General features: G+C 52.6%; 1 protein-coding gene across 5 annotated transcripts in view; it reads right to left on the bottom strand.

Moving 5' to 3' along the window:
• The window catches only part of SNX10 (sorting nexin 10), a 65,409-nt gene that overhangs the window by 37,487 nt on the left and 11,321 nt on the right, over nt 1–16,601 (bottom strand). Inside the window, exon 1 of one of the 5 annotated variants that reach the window (XM_051852861.2) lies at nt 13,436–13,543. The exons of 3 other annotated variants lie outside the window; for them this stretch is intronic. The gene's annotated coding sequence lies outside the window, so the exon portion shown is untranslated. Of the gene's footprint in view, nt 1–13,435; nt 13,544–16,601 lie in introns of those variants that run through there. One more of the 5 variants, XM_070059683.1, reaches the window with a different exon arrangement.

The raw sequence follows: 16,601 nt of genomic DNA, 5'->3' as shown, positions 1-16,601 counted from the left end.
CTGGAATCAGAAGCAGGGCCAGGTATCAAACCCAGGCACTCTGACGTGGAATACGGGTGTCCCAAGCAGTGCCTTAACCACTGTGCTAAGTGTCTTCCTGCCGTAAATGATTCTTTAATCAACCAGAGGAAGAGTGCATGAATGCACAAAGTGACTAAGCGGATAAATGAGAGAGGGAAGCAATCAACACACAAAATAAATAAATAAACGTAGGCCCTGTGGAGACAGGGAGAACTTGGAACACATAGCCTGATGGAGGAGACGCGGGCATCACATGGCACACGCAGCTTTACGTGCAGGGGATGGAAACCAGGGCCTGGCGAAGGTCTTCCAGCTGGCGGGTACTAAACCACCACACGGCACAAACTGCACAACCTCACCCGGCAGCCACGTCAGAGACCACACTCTGCAGGGGGAGCTGACTAAAGTCACTTGGCCCCAAGGGGCAGGTTGGTTGGCCCCAAGCCTCGTGCTGGGCAGTAGACACAGACTTGCCCAGGTTGGGGGGCTGTACTGGTACCCACATCTCAACAGGAACTGTTGTGAGTGCTCAGACATCTGTCCTTATAAAAATGACAGGTACGAACACAGTCTCCTCTTCACAGCTAAGGAGACAGGTGCACCACGGAGTGAGCAAGTAACCTGTTAAAAGCCACACAGAATTGGGGTCTGTTCCAGGGTCCCTGCTGTCTGTTCCTTTAACCCAGGGCTGGGGAGCCTTTGTTCTGCCCAGGGCCACTTGGACACTTAAGACACCGTTCACAGGCCATACAAAATCATCCATTTAGACACTAGCCTGCTGTAGACTTACTGGATTTCGGGTCCTGCCTCTGGTTGCCTTGGCAGGGCCGGACCAAAGGATCTCACAAGCTTTATGCAGCCCACAAGCCAGATGCTCCCCACTTATGCTTTAGCCTATGTTTCACTGCCTTCGTGATGGAGACACAGGGGGGTGGGGGTTCCAGGCTCAGGGTATGACGCAACCTTACACAGGGAGATAAGATGGTACAGTCCTGTTAGGGAACGGATTCACTGTGCCTGGGATCCGGGGGTGGTGGACACGGAGGCTGCAAGGAGATGATGGGCTCAGCTCTCAACTCCCTGATCTCGGGTCCAGGGATGGAGGCGTTCACTCTCTTTTCTTAACCAAAGCATTTCGTTCTCTCACGGGTGAATGTAGTGAATGTAGAAAAACTAAAAAGCAGAGGGATAGCTGCTTTGCTGAAGGCTACCAGGAATTAGACGGTGCCCCTCCCTCCCATTCATGCAGATAAGGATTGGCACCTTGACCTCTTAGCATTTATCCTTAATGCAGTTTCAGTTGAAAAAGGCTATTCATATTTTCAATGTCTAATTCTGTTTCATGGTACTTCAAATGCGAGCCAATAAAACTGTCATATGTCTGCTTCACTCTGATGAATCTACAGAAGTCAGCCAAATATAAACTTGCTCTGGGAAACTTCAGTAGGCAAGCATTGCAATTCCCCAAAAGTAACCTTTAACTTTAACCTAGTTTTGGGAAAGACAAAAGGGAACAGGCTCCTGGGTCACTCTGAAACTGTAAGGACCCTCAATCTCATCAGGGTAAGAGAAGGGCACCTGGGAGCCCCTGAGGGCTACTCCAGGGCCTTCCTCCCTCAATGGGAACCTGGGAAATGACCACAGCCCCAGGGCCTCCCAGGCTGACTACAGCCTCTGAGACCCCCATTGTCATCTCCAGCACAGTAAGAGGAGCTGGGGGAGCAGGCGCCTGGTCTGGTGGTTAAGACACGAATTGGGACACCCATGTATAGTGGTGCCTGCACTGGAGCCCTGGCTTGGCTTCCAACTCCAGTTCCCTGCTAACTGTATACCCTGGCAACAGGTGATGGCTCAAGTGGTTGGGTCCCTACCGCCATGTGGGAGACCTGGACTGAGTTCCAGGCCATTGTGGGCACTGGGGGGAGTGAACCAGCAGATAGGAGCCTGCTCTCACATGCTCTCACTTTCAAATAAATAAATAAACAACAGGGAGGCTTTTTTGTTTGTTGGTTGGATTGCCTTTTTTTTTTTAAAGAACAGGGGAAACTTAAGTGCTAAGTAAAAGAGGACCCCCCCCCCCCAAATAATTCTCTGATCTCAGAAAGTAAATATTTTAAAGTAAAATAATTCTTTTCACATATATTCCTAACTTTAATTAAATCTAAAATATAATTCAGGAAGTTTGAAAAACAGAGAAGTAACAAAACCCTAGACCGCGTGACCACACACGGAGCCCGGGCTGCCCAGGACAGCAGCGGCTTGCACCTGCAATCTCAGCGTAAGTATTAATAGCTCCCCCATTCCCGGACACGAACCCCTGAAAGGTACTCAAGACCGGCAGGGTTTAGATTACAAACTGTTTTCGCTTCCCCCACCCATCATCCTCCACTGTAAACCATCATTATCATGATTTTCATACATTCGTCTTTTTCTCACGTACATGCTTTTTTTTTTTTTTTAAATCATCATAGTCATAAGTGTTTTTGGAAGCTGACGTGTTTTCTTTAGTTCTGTGTTTCTGGGCCATCAGTCGCCACATTCTCCTGCATTCTATGTCACGTCTCCTCTGCGGCTGAACATTTCAGGTGCTTCAAGATCACTTAAAGGAGAGGCATTTGCGGGGTGCTCAGAGCATCAGTGCATGAACCTCAAGAGAAATTCCAGGGCCGGCGCCGCGGCTCACTAGGCTAATCCTCTGCCTTGCGGCACCGGCACACCGGGTTCTAGTCCCGGTTGGGGCGCCGGATTCTGTCCCGGTTGCCCCTCTTCCAGGCCAGCTCTCTGCTGTGGCCAGGGAGTGCAAAGGAGGATGGCCCAAGTGCTTGGGCCCTGCACCCCATGGGAGACCAGGATAAGTACCTGGCTCCTGCCATCGGATCAGTGAGGTGCACCGGCTGCAGCGCGCCGGCCACGGCGGCCATTGGAGGGTGAACCAACGGCAAGGGAAGACCTTTCTCTCTGTCTCTCTCTCTCACTGTCCACTCTGCCTGTCAAAAAATTAAAAAAAAAAAAAAGAGAGAGAGAGAGAGAGAGAGAGGGAGAGAAATTCCAACCTAACTGAGGGGGAGGCAAACAGTCACAGTTACTAGGAGCGATGCTGGCCAGTTCCTTCCCATGAACAGTGGGGCAGTGCCCTGAACCCTCTCCACCAGCTCACGCCTGGAGAGCCTGGAGAGCACCGGGCACCTCTTCCAGATGTATCCGGAACCTCTGTGCCAGCACTGCGGCTAAACCCTGGTCCCGGTCACCCCCGTCTCTCAGTGGACTGACTTGCCTGTCTCGCCTCATGAAGTCCATGCATTCAGCGACCTTCTCCATGCAAACTGCAGGCCAACACCCTCTCCTGCAGGAAGTCTTCCAGTCACTCCCCACCGCAGTAGGCACACACTCCAGTCCCCTGCCTGGAGCCACCAGCCCTGCATGCCCTGGCCCTGCCTGTCCTCCTGCTTCACCCCCACCCCAAGCTCACTCCAGGCCTCCACATCCCCTCTCCCGGGAATGCTTTCCCTCTGTATCTGTCTTCTGGCTGTGTCCTCTCCAAAGCTGCCTGCACTGTAACACACGCAGCCCAGGTCACTCGGTGTCAGCTACACGACTTGGTTTTCTCTAGAGCCCCTAACCCAGTCTGAATCCCTGTGTTATTACTTTGCTTTGGTGACTTTTCTCCCCCTGCCCTGTGAGTCCCACAAGGGCTCATTCACTGCCACACCCACTGCCCAGCGCATATTTAGAGGGTAACATGGCCAGCAGTGAGTAACACGGGAGCGAATGAGCCAACAGCCGGCAAAAGTCACCGTGAGGTCAGAGCCTCATTGAGTCCACCAGGTACCGTATAAAACTCTGGATCTGGGTTGTAGTTGTGGCACAATGATTTAAGCCACCAGGATCAGAGTGCAGGTTCGAGCCCTGGCTGCATCACTTTGAAGTTAACACCCTGACAGTAGGGACTCCATTTTGGAGTACCTGAGACTCCATTCTGGGAAGGCACCCCCCACACCATGAGACTCTGGTCTGAAACTATGATCTAAAACTCTCGGACAATAGCAGTCCCCTACACCACACTTGGCAAAGCATAGAAACCCCTTAGCATGATTGCTTAAGCTTGGAAGTGGATAGGTTGTATCCGGGTTAATGATAAAAATGTAATTTGTCTATGTCCTACATATGATTTAAGCCAATACCTGGATTAATGTCAAGATTACAATTGAAATTGTTAAGATTGCAACTGGTATTGTCAAGATTATAATTGATATTAGTTTCACATAGGCTTTAGGTCAGCTTGACCCCAGTAACCATGTATTCCCCCTCCCGATTTTGTGGTTTTTGCCTTTATAAACCCTGTTGTTTTGGGCTTCAGGGTCGAGAGTTCTTTGGGACATGAGCCTACTCTTGGCCGCTGGCAATAAAGGACTCTACAATTTATCAGTGTGTGGTGCTCCTCAGACACAACAGCTTCCGATCCAGCTACCTGCTGATGGCCTGGGAAAGCGGAACAAGATGATCCAAGTGCTTGGGCCCCTGCACCCACGTGGGAGACCCGGACGGAGCTCCCAATTCCTGCAGGCTCCCACCTCAGCCAAACCTGGCTGTTGTGGCCATTTGGGGAGTGAACCAGCAGATGGACAACTCTCTCTCTCTCTCTCTCTCTCTCTCTCTCTTCCCTCCCTCCCTCCCTCTGTTGTTCTTTCAAATACATAAATTTTTTAAAAAGAAAACTCAATGAGAATGGTTAGAGAGGCTTTGCCTCATTTTTTAATTTATGTTTATTCTTCACAATGACCTGAGAACTATTATGTGTGAATCATGAAATGTTCTGACTACACATCATCACCACCAGCAAGCAGAATTACCTGTCAAATGTTGGCTTTGTAGGAGCCCAGCATATAAAGGAAAACTCCAGCTGTCTGAGACTTACAACAAGGGGTCCCAAATGGCACTGAGGCCCATGACCAAGTTCACACGGGGCCACAGAAAAGTGGGAAACAGAGGAGCCAGGTACTGACCTTGCTCTAAGGCCGCAGCCCCTCAGTGTGAGAGCTCGCCTTCATTCTGAGACTGCAGAGGCACCAAAACATTCTTCCTCTTACAAAATGACAAGGACTCTGGCTGACAGGATTTGGGGAGATTTTTATGTCTTTTATAAAAATAGCAAAAAATTAGCAATTGTGCACAAGACCTTCACCCTTCTTTTTCAAACTTTGGTAAAATCCTAGAATTCTACAAATCTGGGCACCACGCCTTTCAGCATTTCCTGCACCGCATCTCAAGTCTGGGCCCTGTCGGGGTTCTCCTGGGACCATGCTGCTCCAACTCCCCTCTGGCAGTCGCGCTGCTGGGAGAATGAGGAAGGATCCTCAGGGCTCGCCTGGCTTAGGGATCTATTAGTGATGTCTGCTCTGGTTGGGAGGACAGGAAGGACCCAGGGGCATATGAGTGACCAATGAGTGATGTATGCCACGGAGTGATGTGATGGGAGTGACACGTCTGACAAGGACCACCCCCGGCCTAACACATGCCAGAGCCTAATAGTAAAACCATTTAGTAAAGCACAACTGGAAACAGCCAGTGAACTGTGCAGCCCTTGTTGGACACAGGAGGCAGCACAGCGAAGTCAGGGCGAGTGGTCAGCAGGGCTCACTCTCTCCCTCCTGGCGGCCACTCACGCCCTGCCCCGGGGAGAAGACCCTGGCAAATGGTCGGCACTAGCCCACCACTTCAAGGGGCTGTAGCCACCTGGAACAGCACGCTGGGCCAAGAGAGCTGGCCAGGAACGGGCTCTGTGGGAAGCGGAGTTTTTTCCAGAGAAAGCTCGGCCTGTGATCTTGTCAGCAAGGGGAGGTCCAAAGGCTAACAAGACGAGAAGGAAACCGAGAGCCCGGGGACAAGGTGGGAGGCTGGAGACCGGCTCCATTTCAGAGCAGACGGCCTACCAGCGCTCTCTGGATTGGAGCAAGAACCCGAGACCTCTATTCCCTCGGAAAGGATTGGGGAGGTGGGAGTCGAAGGATGGGGGAGGTGGGAGTCGACGTATCCTGTGTCTGTTCGTTCACACTCTGATACAGAAGAGAAAACAATCCAGAAGTGTGCCACAGTGCCACAGTGACATATCAGGAGGGCGTCAGCCAACCTCCTGTTTCTGCTTTAATTTGGCTTGCCCTTGTAACGCTCTATTCAGTATCTCACAATCAGACAGAAAGGAAGCACGAGGACACATTTCTCTTGCATCTGTAATGGTAAATGGGGCTTTATTGTTTTTTGAAATATATTTCTGGGGCAGGTATTTGGGACGACCACTAAGATGTTACTTGGGACGCCCCCCTCCCGGACTGGAGCGCCTGGGTCCCACCTCTGCACCTGGTGTCAGCTTCCTGCTAGCACACAATGGAGGCGGCAAGTGGAGGCTCAAGGAACTGGGACCCTACCATCCACACAGGAGAGCCAGACTGAGCCCCCAGCTCCTAGTTCAGCCTGGCCCAGGCCTGGCTGTTGTGGACATTCAGGGAGTGAACCAGTGGATGAGAGCTCTTTGTCTATCTTTCAAACACAATAAGTAAATAAAAACTTAAGAAAAAGGATTCCTTTAGTGTGTTTAAAAGTATAAATGAATATAAAAATACAAAGAGCACACACAGTAAGTAAGGGTCCCACAGCGCCTGTGGTCCTCCCTTGCTGAATCAGGAAAAACCAGTAACTAAGAAAAGGAATGGCCCGGGGATCGGGATCGGATGGCTGCCTTCCTCTCCCCAGCCAGCCCAGCACTGCAGGGTGTATTTTTATTCAGTTCTGATCAAAAAACCACACTTAGTTTTTGAAGCAGAGTTTGCATTAGAACAAAAGCAAAACAAGCACAGCTGGGCGAATGCAGGGCCCTGCCCAGCAGGCGGCCAGCGCGCTGCCCATCGGGCACAGCAGCCGCACACTCTGGGCCACGGCCCCCCCGACACAGGAACATCCTCCCCCATGAGAATGCCCCCCCTGCACAGGAACGTCCCCTGACTCTGGCCAAACCGCCCCTACCCCGACCAGGCCCCCGGATGCCTCACTTACTGTTTGTCTCCCCTGCCTTCCAAATGCACCTCAAGCAGTTCCCAAAGGCACTGAAGGCCATGAACAATGGCTGGGGTTGGGGGAACCTGCTGCTAAACATGAACTCCTCACGCTTCATAAATGCACTTAATTTTCAGTTGACACGTACGAGAGCTCGGTCCTTAGGGTCTACACTGAGAGCTCAGTCCTTAGGGTCTACACTGCGAGACCAAAGCTTACAACGACCAGGAAAGTAACAATCCAGAACCGCTACTCCGTGGACACCCCTGCCAGGCCAGGGGAGGACTCCCCACACACTCAGGTGCCCCCAGCTCTGTAGAGGCCCGGATACCTGCCCTATGCCACCCGGTGCCCGTGTACCTGCAGTCAGCCTCCGGACACAGCAGTTGGACACCTTCAGTTAGTAAGCGGGAAAGGCAGCAGCGAAGTGTTTAGAGCTCAAGTCACGGGTCACTCCCCTCTGAGTTTAAACCCCAGCGATGGCGCTCACAGCTCTGTGGCAAGTTCCTCAACACAAGCCTCATCTCATGGGAAGAAAAAGGGATCTTATTTCATAGGATTGCTATACAGATTAACCTCAATAATAAACTTAAGACACTTAGCAAGGACTCAGTAAAAATTAACTATGAAGCCACCATTGGCAACACCCACGTCACATATCCACGCACCAACAGTTCAAGTCCCAGCTCCTTTGCTTCGGATCCAACTTCCTGATAACACACCCTGCGAGGCAGTGGACGACGGCTCGCGTGCGTGGGCCCCTGCAGTCCAGGTGAGAGTTCCTGGCTCCTGCCCGGCCCTGGCTGTTGCAGGCATCTGGGAAGTGAATTAGCAGACATAAGATCTGTCTCTCTCTATAGCTCTGCCTTTCAATTAGATAAAAATAAAATAAATAAACATTAAAAAAAAAAAAAACCCTACGAATGGCCATCGGCTGAATTCTAGCTGCCCTTTTCATCAAAACGGGAGAACAGTGGGAGCTGGAAGAGGCCGCAGTATTCCAACATGAAGCCAGGCTGGACACTTGCGTCCTCATGTCCATCTCCACAGATCAGACTTGCCTTTCTTAAAGGACACGCAGGGATCCACGCACACCTACAAACACAGCAGCAAAAAGCCCCGGGCAAAGGGAGTCCGACGTCGGTCCAGAAAACACGCGTGTGCCCCCCACTCGGAGTGCCACCTGCTGCCCACGTCCCAGCGGCCGAGCATACCCAGATCATTTGAAGACCGCCATGAAACCTCCCTCCATGTGCCGAGTTCACTACTCCAAGGTACTCAGCGGCTCTTGCCACAGAATTGAGTTCAACACAAGTCTTTTTAAGGTTACAGTGAAAGGAAGACAGACAGGGATAAAAACAGCTCTGAATCACGGCCACGCGCCAGCCCCATGCTGAGTGTGTCATGCACACAGACTTGCTCGAGTCTCACAGCCGCCCATTTTACAGATGAAGATACTGAGACGTTGGGAAGAGAAATAGCTCATCACCACACACCATCGACTTGTTCCAGAGCAGGGCTGGAATTCAATCCCAGCTGTCACCAAGTGACACCACTCCCTTCTCAGATCTTGGTTACAGTCTCACTAACCCAGGGGAACCTGCCCTGCCTCCCTCTGATACCATCACACACACACACACACACACACCATACATTTCCCTTGTACCATTGTCTCCCTCTGAGCACAACAATATTTCTACCTTATTCAGGCAATCTTTACATATATATATATACACACACATTGACACCACTATATATATATATATATATATATATATATATATATATATATATATGGGAGGCAGAGAAACAGAAAGATAGACAATGAGAACCCATTTGCTGGTTTGCTCCCCTTTACCTGCAACAGCCAGAGCTGGGCTGCGGATGAAGCTCAGAGCCAAAAACTCAATCCAGGTCTTCCACGTGGGTGGCAGGAACCCCATTACATGAGCCACACCACCACCTCTGTAGGAAGCCACAGTCGGGGCTCAAACGCAGGCACTGCAAGGTGAGACCTGGCTGTGTTAACCACTAGGCTAAAGAGTAGCTCCCTCAGGTAAATCCTGAATTAATGGCACCGGTGTGGTGGCGCACCAGGGTAAGCTGTCACCTGTGATGCCGGCATTCCACATGACTGCCAGTTCGAGTCCCAGCTACTCCACTTCTGATCCAGCTCCATGCTAATGTTCCTGGGAAAGCAGCAGCTGATGGCCCGAGTGCTTGGGCCCCTGCCACCCGTGTGAGAGACCCAGATGGAGTTCCTGGCTCCTGGCTTCGGCCCTGCCCAGCCCTGGCCATTGTGTCCATTTGGGAAGTGAACCAGCAGATGGAAGATCTCCATCTCTGTAACTCTGCCTTTCAATCAATCAATAAAAATCTTTTAAAAAATATATTGCATTGTCTGTGTCCTCACTAAACCGTGAGTTCTGCACAACAAAGCTCCTCCTAGCCCTGGTCTATTTAGGGTTCCTGGGCTCTGCAGTACCAGGCACACACGGAGTTTTCCATACACATTTAGAATGGGTGAATGAATGGAGAAAAACTGTGTTCAGAAGTCACCCGGGGGTGTTGGGCACTGCCAGAATGAAGCACATCCCACCCAGGGTTCACCCATGTGGGCACCACCGGGCCGGCTGAGCATCCTGAGGGCCAGGAGAAGGCGGGGGCCGAGGTCATCTCGGAGCCTGGCGGGGCGGGGTTGGGGGGACACAGCAGCATCCTCACCGTCAAGGGCGGCAGTACGAGGTCTGGACTCAAGCCATCATCCTTGGAGCTGGGTCACCCGGGGCCCAGTTTGGCTCAGTGACACTGGGTCTCTTAACTGCTCAACCCCTCTGTACCTCGGTATCCTCACTATGAGACAGCGGTTAACCACAGAAGCTAACTCTGCATCGCTGCTGGCAGGAACAAACAAACTAATCAATGAAGGCACCTGGGAGACAGCCCAGTCATGTCGAGCACGCACTACGCTGCTTGCTGCTGCGGATGATTAATATCGGGTTAAAAAGGAAATCAAAACGGAAGAAAGGCCTAAGTGTAAGCCCTGGACCCTCGGAATGACTGGAAGAAAACAGGGGCGACTGCTTCAGGCACTGGAGTGGGCAAGGATGTCTTAGATGAGACCCCAGGAGCACAGGAGACAAAGGCAAAGACAGATCAACGGGAGGTCACCAAATTACAGGGTTTCTGCACAGCAAAGGAAATGGAGTGAAGGGACAACCTACACAGTGGGAAAAAATGCCACACATCTGTCAGAGGAGAATAAACAGAACGTCATAGGAGCACAGCATCGCACCACTCTATAGCATTTTAGAAAAAAAATCTAAGCAATCCAATTTCAAAATACGCAGCAGATCTAAAGAGATATTTCTCAAAGGAAGACATACAAATGACCAATGAGTACAGGAGAAAAACACTCATCACTAATCACAGAGACATGCAAATCAAAACCGAGATGGGCTGTCACTCACTGCAGCTGGTGGGCTGTTACTGAAGACAAAAGATAACCTGTGCTGGTGAGGACCTGCGGAGGAAAGGGGACCCTGCACTCCATGGGTGGGGGTGTGAGCAGTAACACCGCTGGCAGAGTTGGGAAGTTGCTCAAGAAACAGAAACGGGGCCTGTGTTGTTGTGTAGTGGGTAAGGCCACACCTGCAGCGCCAACATCCCAGATGTGTCCTGGCTGCTCCACTCCAATCCAGCTCCCTGCTAATGTCCCTGGGGGAAGCAGCAGAAGATGGCCCAAGTGCTTGGGCCCCTGCACCTACGTAGGAGGCCCGGGTGAAGCTCCTGGCTCCTGGCTTCGGATATGCCCAGCTCCGGCCGTTGCGGCCACTTGGGAAGTAAGCCAGCAGGGTGAAGAGCTCTTTCTCTGTCTCTCCCTAATTCTGCCTTTCAAATAAGTAAAATACATCTTAAGGGGAAAAAAAAAAACAACCAGAAACTAGACCCCACCCCCCTGGACCCGCAATCCCACATCCCAGGGGCAGGCAGGCACTCTGTGGGAGAGCCAACCACACCCCAGTTTACTGCAATCCTGTTCCCATAGCCAAGAAATGCAAACAACCAACGGGTCCATCCACCAATGCATGCATAAACAAAATGTGCTACAGACACACATGGACTACTACTCAGCCACAAAGAGATGAAATCCTGTCATCTCGGCCAGCATGGAGGGAACTGGAGGTGACTGTGCTATGTGAAATACGCCAGGCACATACAAACACCACATGATCTCACTCACGCTGGAACCTGAGAAGCGCGCATCTCCTGGCGGTTACCGGCGGCCAGGAGAGCAGGGACGGGGCAGCAGGCGGAGGCGGACTCATGAGTTAAGTCACAGCGGGCGGAGTAAGAGGCGCTGTGGATCTGCTGCACAGGACGGGGCCGCACACAGGGCTGCTGCACCCTGCGACTCCCTGTGGAAACAGACCCGGGCCTGCTCCGTGGCGTCTGCTTGCCCACCGGAACAATGCCAGTGAACACGGATGACAGAGGAGGTGGCGGGGAGGAGTAAGGGCTTTCTGCCCCTCTGCTCACTTCCTGCAGGGCCAACTCACCAGGGTGAAAAAGGACAGGCGACCATACCATGGACGCACCCAGCCCTGACCCTGCGATTCCCTACAGCTCAGGCTACGCCCAGGTCAGAAATCACAAGAATCTAAACCAACCGACTTCCATTTAAAAAAGAAAAAATTTGGCCGGCGCCGCGGCTCACTAGGCTAATCCTCCGCCTGTGGCGCCGGCACCTGGGTTCTAGTCCTGGTCTGGGCGCCGGATTCTGTCCCGGTTGCTCTTCTTCCAGTCCAGCTCTCTGCTGTGGCCCAGGAGTACAGAGGAGGATGGCTGAAGTGCTTGGGCCCTGCACCTGCATGGGAGACCAAGAGAGGCACCTGGCTCTTGGCTTTGGATCAGCGCGGTGTGCCGGCCGCAGTGGCCATTGGGGAGTGAACCAAGGACAGAAAAAGGAAGACCTTTCTCTCTGTCTCTCTCTCTCACTGTCCACTCTGCCTGTCAAAAAAAATAAAAATTAAAAAAAAACTTTATATATTTTCATCTGCTTGAAAAGCACAGCAACAGAATGAGTGAGCAACTAAGAGAGAGAGAGAGAGAGAGAGAGAGAGAGAAATCTTCCACCCAAAGTTTCACTTTCCAGGTGCCCACGACAGACAGGTTTGGGGCCAGGTCAAAGGCAGGAGTCAGCAGCCAACAGGCAGAAACTCCATCCTGGTTTCCCATCCATCACTTGCTGCCTCCCAGGCTCATGACCAGAACACTGGAGTGAAAGCAGAAGAGAGGGGACTAGAACCAGGCACTCAGAGCAGCAGCTGAACACACCTGCCCCTAACTGACTTCTTAAGCTAGACCAAGGCTGAAGAACTGGCACCTGCTGTGAGGAAAGGCTCATCCACTGGTTTTTCCCTAGGGATAGTAGTAAGCACAGAATTTGCAACAGGCTTATTGAAAACCTAAACGTGATACAAAAACCCAAACCTCAAACTTGGAAGCTTCAAATCTATGTATTTATATCAAAGTGCCCCTTTAAAACTGTTTTCTTAATAGAAAAATACAAATTCACTTGACTTTGTATTACGTTAGCTGTCTTGCAGTTAAAAAACACAATCAAGTATTTGGTGATTTAAAAAAAAAAAAAAACAGTAAAACAGTCAGATGGGCATTGTGGGACAAATGAGGTTATTCTCCCGTGGGCCTGTTTATTAACTAGTGAATGAAGTTAAATATCCTGGGCGTGATACGTGATGGTTTCCAGCGGAAGGCTTTTGTTCCTGGGGCGTGCGTCGGGTAAATAACGCTCCCAAGGCACACCAGAGGCCTCGCTGTTCTCTCAAACCCGCACATTCACTCCGTGCTCTTCGGTCCAACCCACACCGCTCTGTTGGACTCGGTGTTTGGAATCCATTTGGTTGCCTGTCCTCCCTCTGTATGGCTTCTGTGTTGGGTCTCCTTCCTGCTCAGGCTCACCGCTTTCTATTCCCTTCCTCCCGTATCTTTTTGCTTCAAATACCGTAAGCAGAGTCACAGGCAGGACACGGGCTCTCCCTTTGACCCTCTGCTCCGAAAGTGAAAGCGACTGGCATGAGAAAAGCTGTATAAACCCCAGAGTTCCCACACCTTGGCTCCTCTGGAAAAGTCAGAGCCGCGGGGGCAGCCCAGGGGTCCCGAGCAGTCCCTTTTAAGGCCCCGGGACCTGCGCAAGCGCCCTCAATCACCGTAGTAAAATCATCAGCAGCAAGTTCTGATTTCCTAAGAGAAGGGACAACGCTTTAAAAACACAGCCACACACAAGCAGTCAATCCAACACCACCAAAAAGCAGCAACGCTTTGTAAAAGAAACCCCATCTGCTACCTGTCAGGAACCCAGGTCCTTCGGGCTCGGAGCCGCCGTCAGTCTGACCACGCGCTGCATTTCACAACTTTTGAAAATGTTTTCCGGCACTAGTGAACAATGCCCTTAACAGGAAGGAAGGGGTGGAGACAAATGGGGTGGGGCATGGCTGGGCGGGGTTTCAGGTGGGTATGCTGGGTTCCGTAATTCAGTGTCCAACTTGGCTGCCTGGTCTGCACACAGCCCCAAACTCACTCCATGCCTGAATGACTTAACCCTTTGTGCACCTGTGCACTGTACACGGTTCGGATCTCCCTGCGTAACCCTTTCAGAGCCCCAGCGGCAATGCAGCCTCCCCTGCTGGCAGAACAATGGCAAAGAGCCCAGTGGAGCAAACTCTGCCAGGGGCAGGGAGGCAGTGGCCTTGGGCAGCAAAGACTTCCTTACGTGACCCAGCACGAGCAGGTGCCTGTGGGATGAAGAAGTTCCAGAGACGCTGAGAAGCCTGAGACGGCAGATCTCACATTCACTGTTCTCAGCACAGCATTGGAAAATGTAAAAATGATAGAGGACCAGGATCCGGGCAGCAGTGTTCCTATCAGTCCTTTGGGGAGACCTCCAGGGAGACAGCCAGGCATCCCTCACACACCAGCACCCGGCACTCGCCCCCGTGCCCCTTCTGCATGCCCAGCCCTGCCTCCTCGGCCAGCTCACCCCACGTCTATGGCTCTAGGTCAGGGGAGCAGAAGCTTTCTTCTGCCAAGGGCTATTTGGGCATTTATAACATCGTTCGCAGGCCACACAAAATTATCAAACTAAAAATTAGGCTGCTATAGGTTTATTTTTTGAGTCCCATTTGTGGTTGCCTTGGCAGGACCAGACCAATCGATTTTGTGCCTGTGAGCCAGAGGTTCCCCACCCCGGCTAGGTGCAATCTGCACTTTAATGTCAACACCTGTCCTGCCCTAAGAGACACAGCAGTCACACAAAGGATGAAAACGCAGGTCTGTTCCTCAAATCATCTCACCATGAACCGGTAGATCCTGCTAACTCCTGGGTCTCCACGCTGAGGCCACCGATGCCACTGGCCCACAGTCAACAGCGAGAGACTCCGGAGGCAGCAGCCGTGAGCACCCACACCTGAGAGGCAGATCTGGATCCCTGGGGGCTCCCTCTCTACAGGAACTGAGCCTGGCGATCCAGGACTCACCACTAGTTAGGTGGTGGCCCCCGAATCCACCCACTGTGGGCAGGGGACACAGCGGGGGCTGGGGAGTGACCGTCCACGTGCAGGTCAGGCTGCACAGTGAGGGGTGGGAGCGAGGAGAGGACTCTGGAGTGGAGGCTCAGAAGTGAGGCCCGGCTCCCCCTCACGCACCCCTGACGAGCATCCTCACCACACGCACTGCCATCTCCGCCCTGCTAGGGCTCCCAGCACGCTGGGTGGACCCTCTCCAGCCCAGCTCCCAAGACCACCATCACGGCCCCACACTCCCACCCAGCCTGACGGCCTGCTTTCCCCTCGAGTGCTCCCACCCCTCCATACAGATCCCTCTTCTGCCTCTCCCCAGCACCGGGCTTGCTGTCCCCAGAGGCCCTGCTGCCCCCTCCCGCCTCACTCACCCACTCAGGCAACAGATCCACAGCAAACACCTGCACGGCCCTGAGGATGGCCCAGACCTGACCATGTCACACCGGGAGCTCCTGTGAGCCCGCAGCGGCCCTGTGCCGAGGCCTTGAGACGACCCTCGCCCCACTCAGCCACACAGACCGCTCCTCCTCACGTTCTGTGCAGAGCACCCACGGTGCAGGTGCAGGTGCACCCAGGATTCCCTTCAGCGGCCCCCTGGTGGGCACTGCTGTGCTCTTCCACACGGTGCCCAGCGCAGAGCTGTGGGTGGCACTGAAGGGCACACTCTGCACGTGGGAATCTGGGAGGGCGGGACCCTGGGGGTTATGAACTCCCCAGACCCTGGCAAGGTGCCCCCTGCGGGGAACGGACACCCACTCCCCAAGCTGCCCTTCCCCCGCCTCCCTGCCAGCACCCAGCACCAGCCCAGACAGGTGACTGCACTGACCCACTGAGGCACCACAGCACACACCGCTCAGGGACTTAGGAGACACAGAGTTATTTTATAGGGATTGGGCTACTTTTCCAAGTTCTGGCTCTTTTCTTATTGACTTCTAGCTCTTTTTGTACTAGGGAAAGTAACCTCTAGTCTGCAACATAAAATATATTTCTCTGGTTTGCAAGCTGTCTATGTGTACAGTGGTTTTACTATGCCAATCTCACTTTAAATGAATTCGATCCATCCTTTCTTGAGGGCTTCTGGATTCCGCATCACTCTCAGAAAGAGATATCTACTCCAAAGGCACAAAAATAACCTCCTTCAGATGCTGCTAGACCCCGACACCTGTGGCCAGTGAGAAGTTCTGCTCTGCGGTCAGGACTTATGCCCTGGCCAAACGTGCAAGAACCACACTTAACTCCGTAAAGTGCGCTTCCGACGGCTTACAAGGTCATCCCGCAGCACTCGGTGAAGCCGGCCGGGAGGCCCCCCTTGTCCTGTCGTAGCAGAGAGGTTAAGCCGCCACCCCACTCGGGGCAGACTCACTGGGCTCCAGGAGGCTGTCTCCCTGCACTGCCTCTCTTCACAAAAGGACGACGTCCATGCTGCACCAAGCCAAGGGCTTCTCCAACGTCATCTCTGACTAACCTCCTAAGACTGCAAATAATCACTTTTCTGGGCCAAATCAGTATTTTTCAAGTGGGCCACACGGTGATCCAATTAAGCAGTGACTCATCCTTGGATCTCAGAGCCAGTGTTAGCAGCTGACAGAAGCCCGTGTCCTGGACTGTGTCTTAGGAACTCTGCAACACTTAATTGGAAAGGAAGAGACGCACACAGCCCCACAGACTGGGGACAGTTTTCCTCACCTGGAGCAGGTGGGGAAGGCGAGGGACAGTCACGCCATGCACACCCAACACCCCCACCCCGCAACAGTCTCCCCATACGTGCCCCTCATGGCCCTCAGGGTGCCGACCATGGGGAAAACATCACAGCCACTGTTCTAGGGCCATGGGTTTGGCACAGAGGTTGAGTTGTCCCGTGGGATGCCCACATCCCATATCAGAGTGTCTGCTTTGAGGCCTGGATCCCGGTGTTCCAATCCCACTTCCTGCTGC

Source organism: Oryctolagus cuniculus, chromosome 16 (genome assembly GCF_964237555.1).
Source record: "Oryctolagus cuniculus chromosome 16, mOryCun1.1, whole genome shotgun sequence".
Lineage (NCBI taxonomy): Eukaryota > Metazoa > Chordata > Mammalia > Lagomorpha > Leporidae > Oryctolagus > Oryctolagus cuniculus.
The sequence above is the reverse complement of the archived record's forward strand: the minus strand, read 5'-3'. Positions and strand labels throughout refer to the sequence as shown.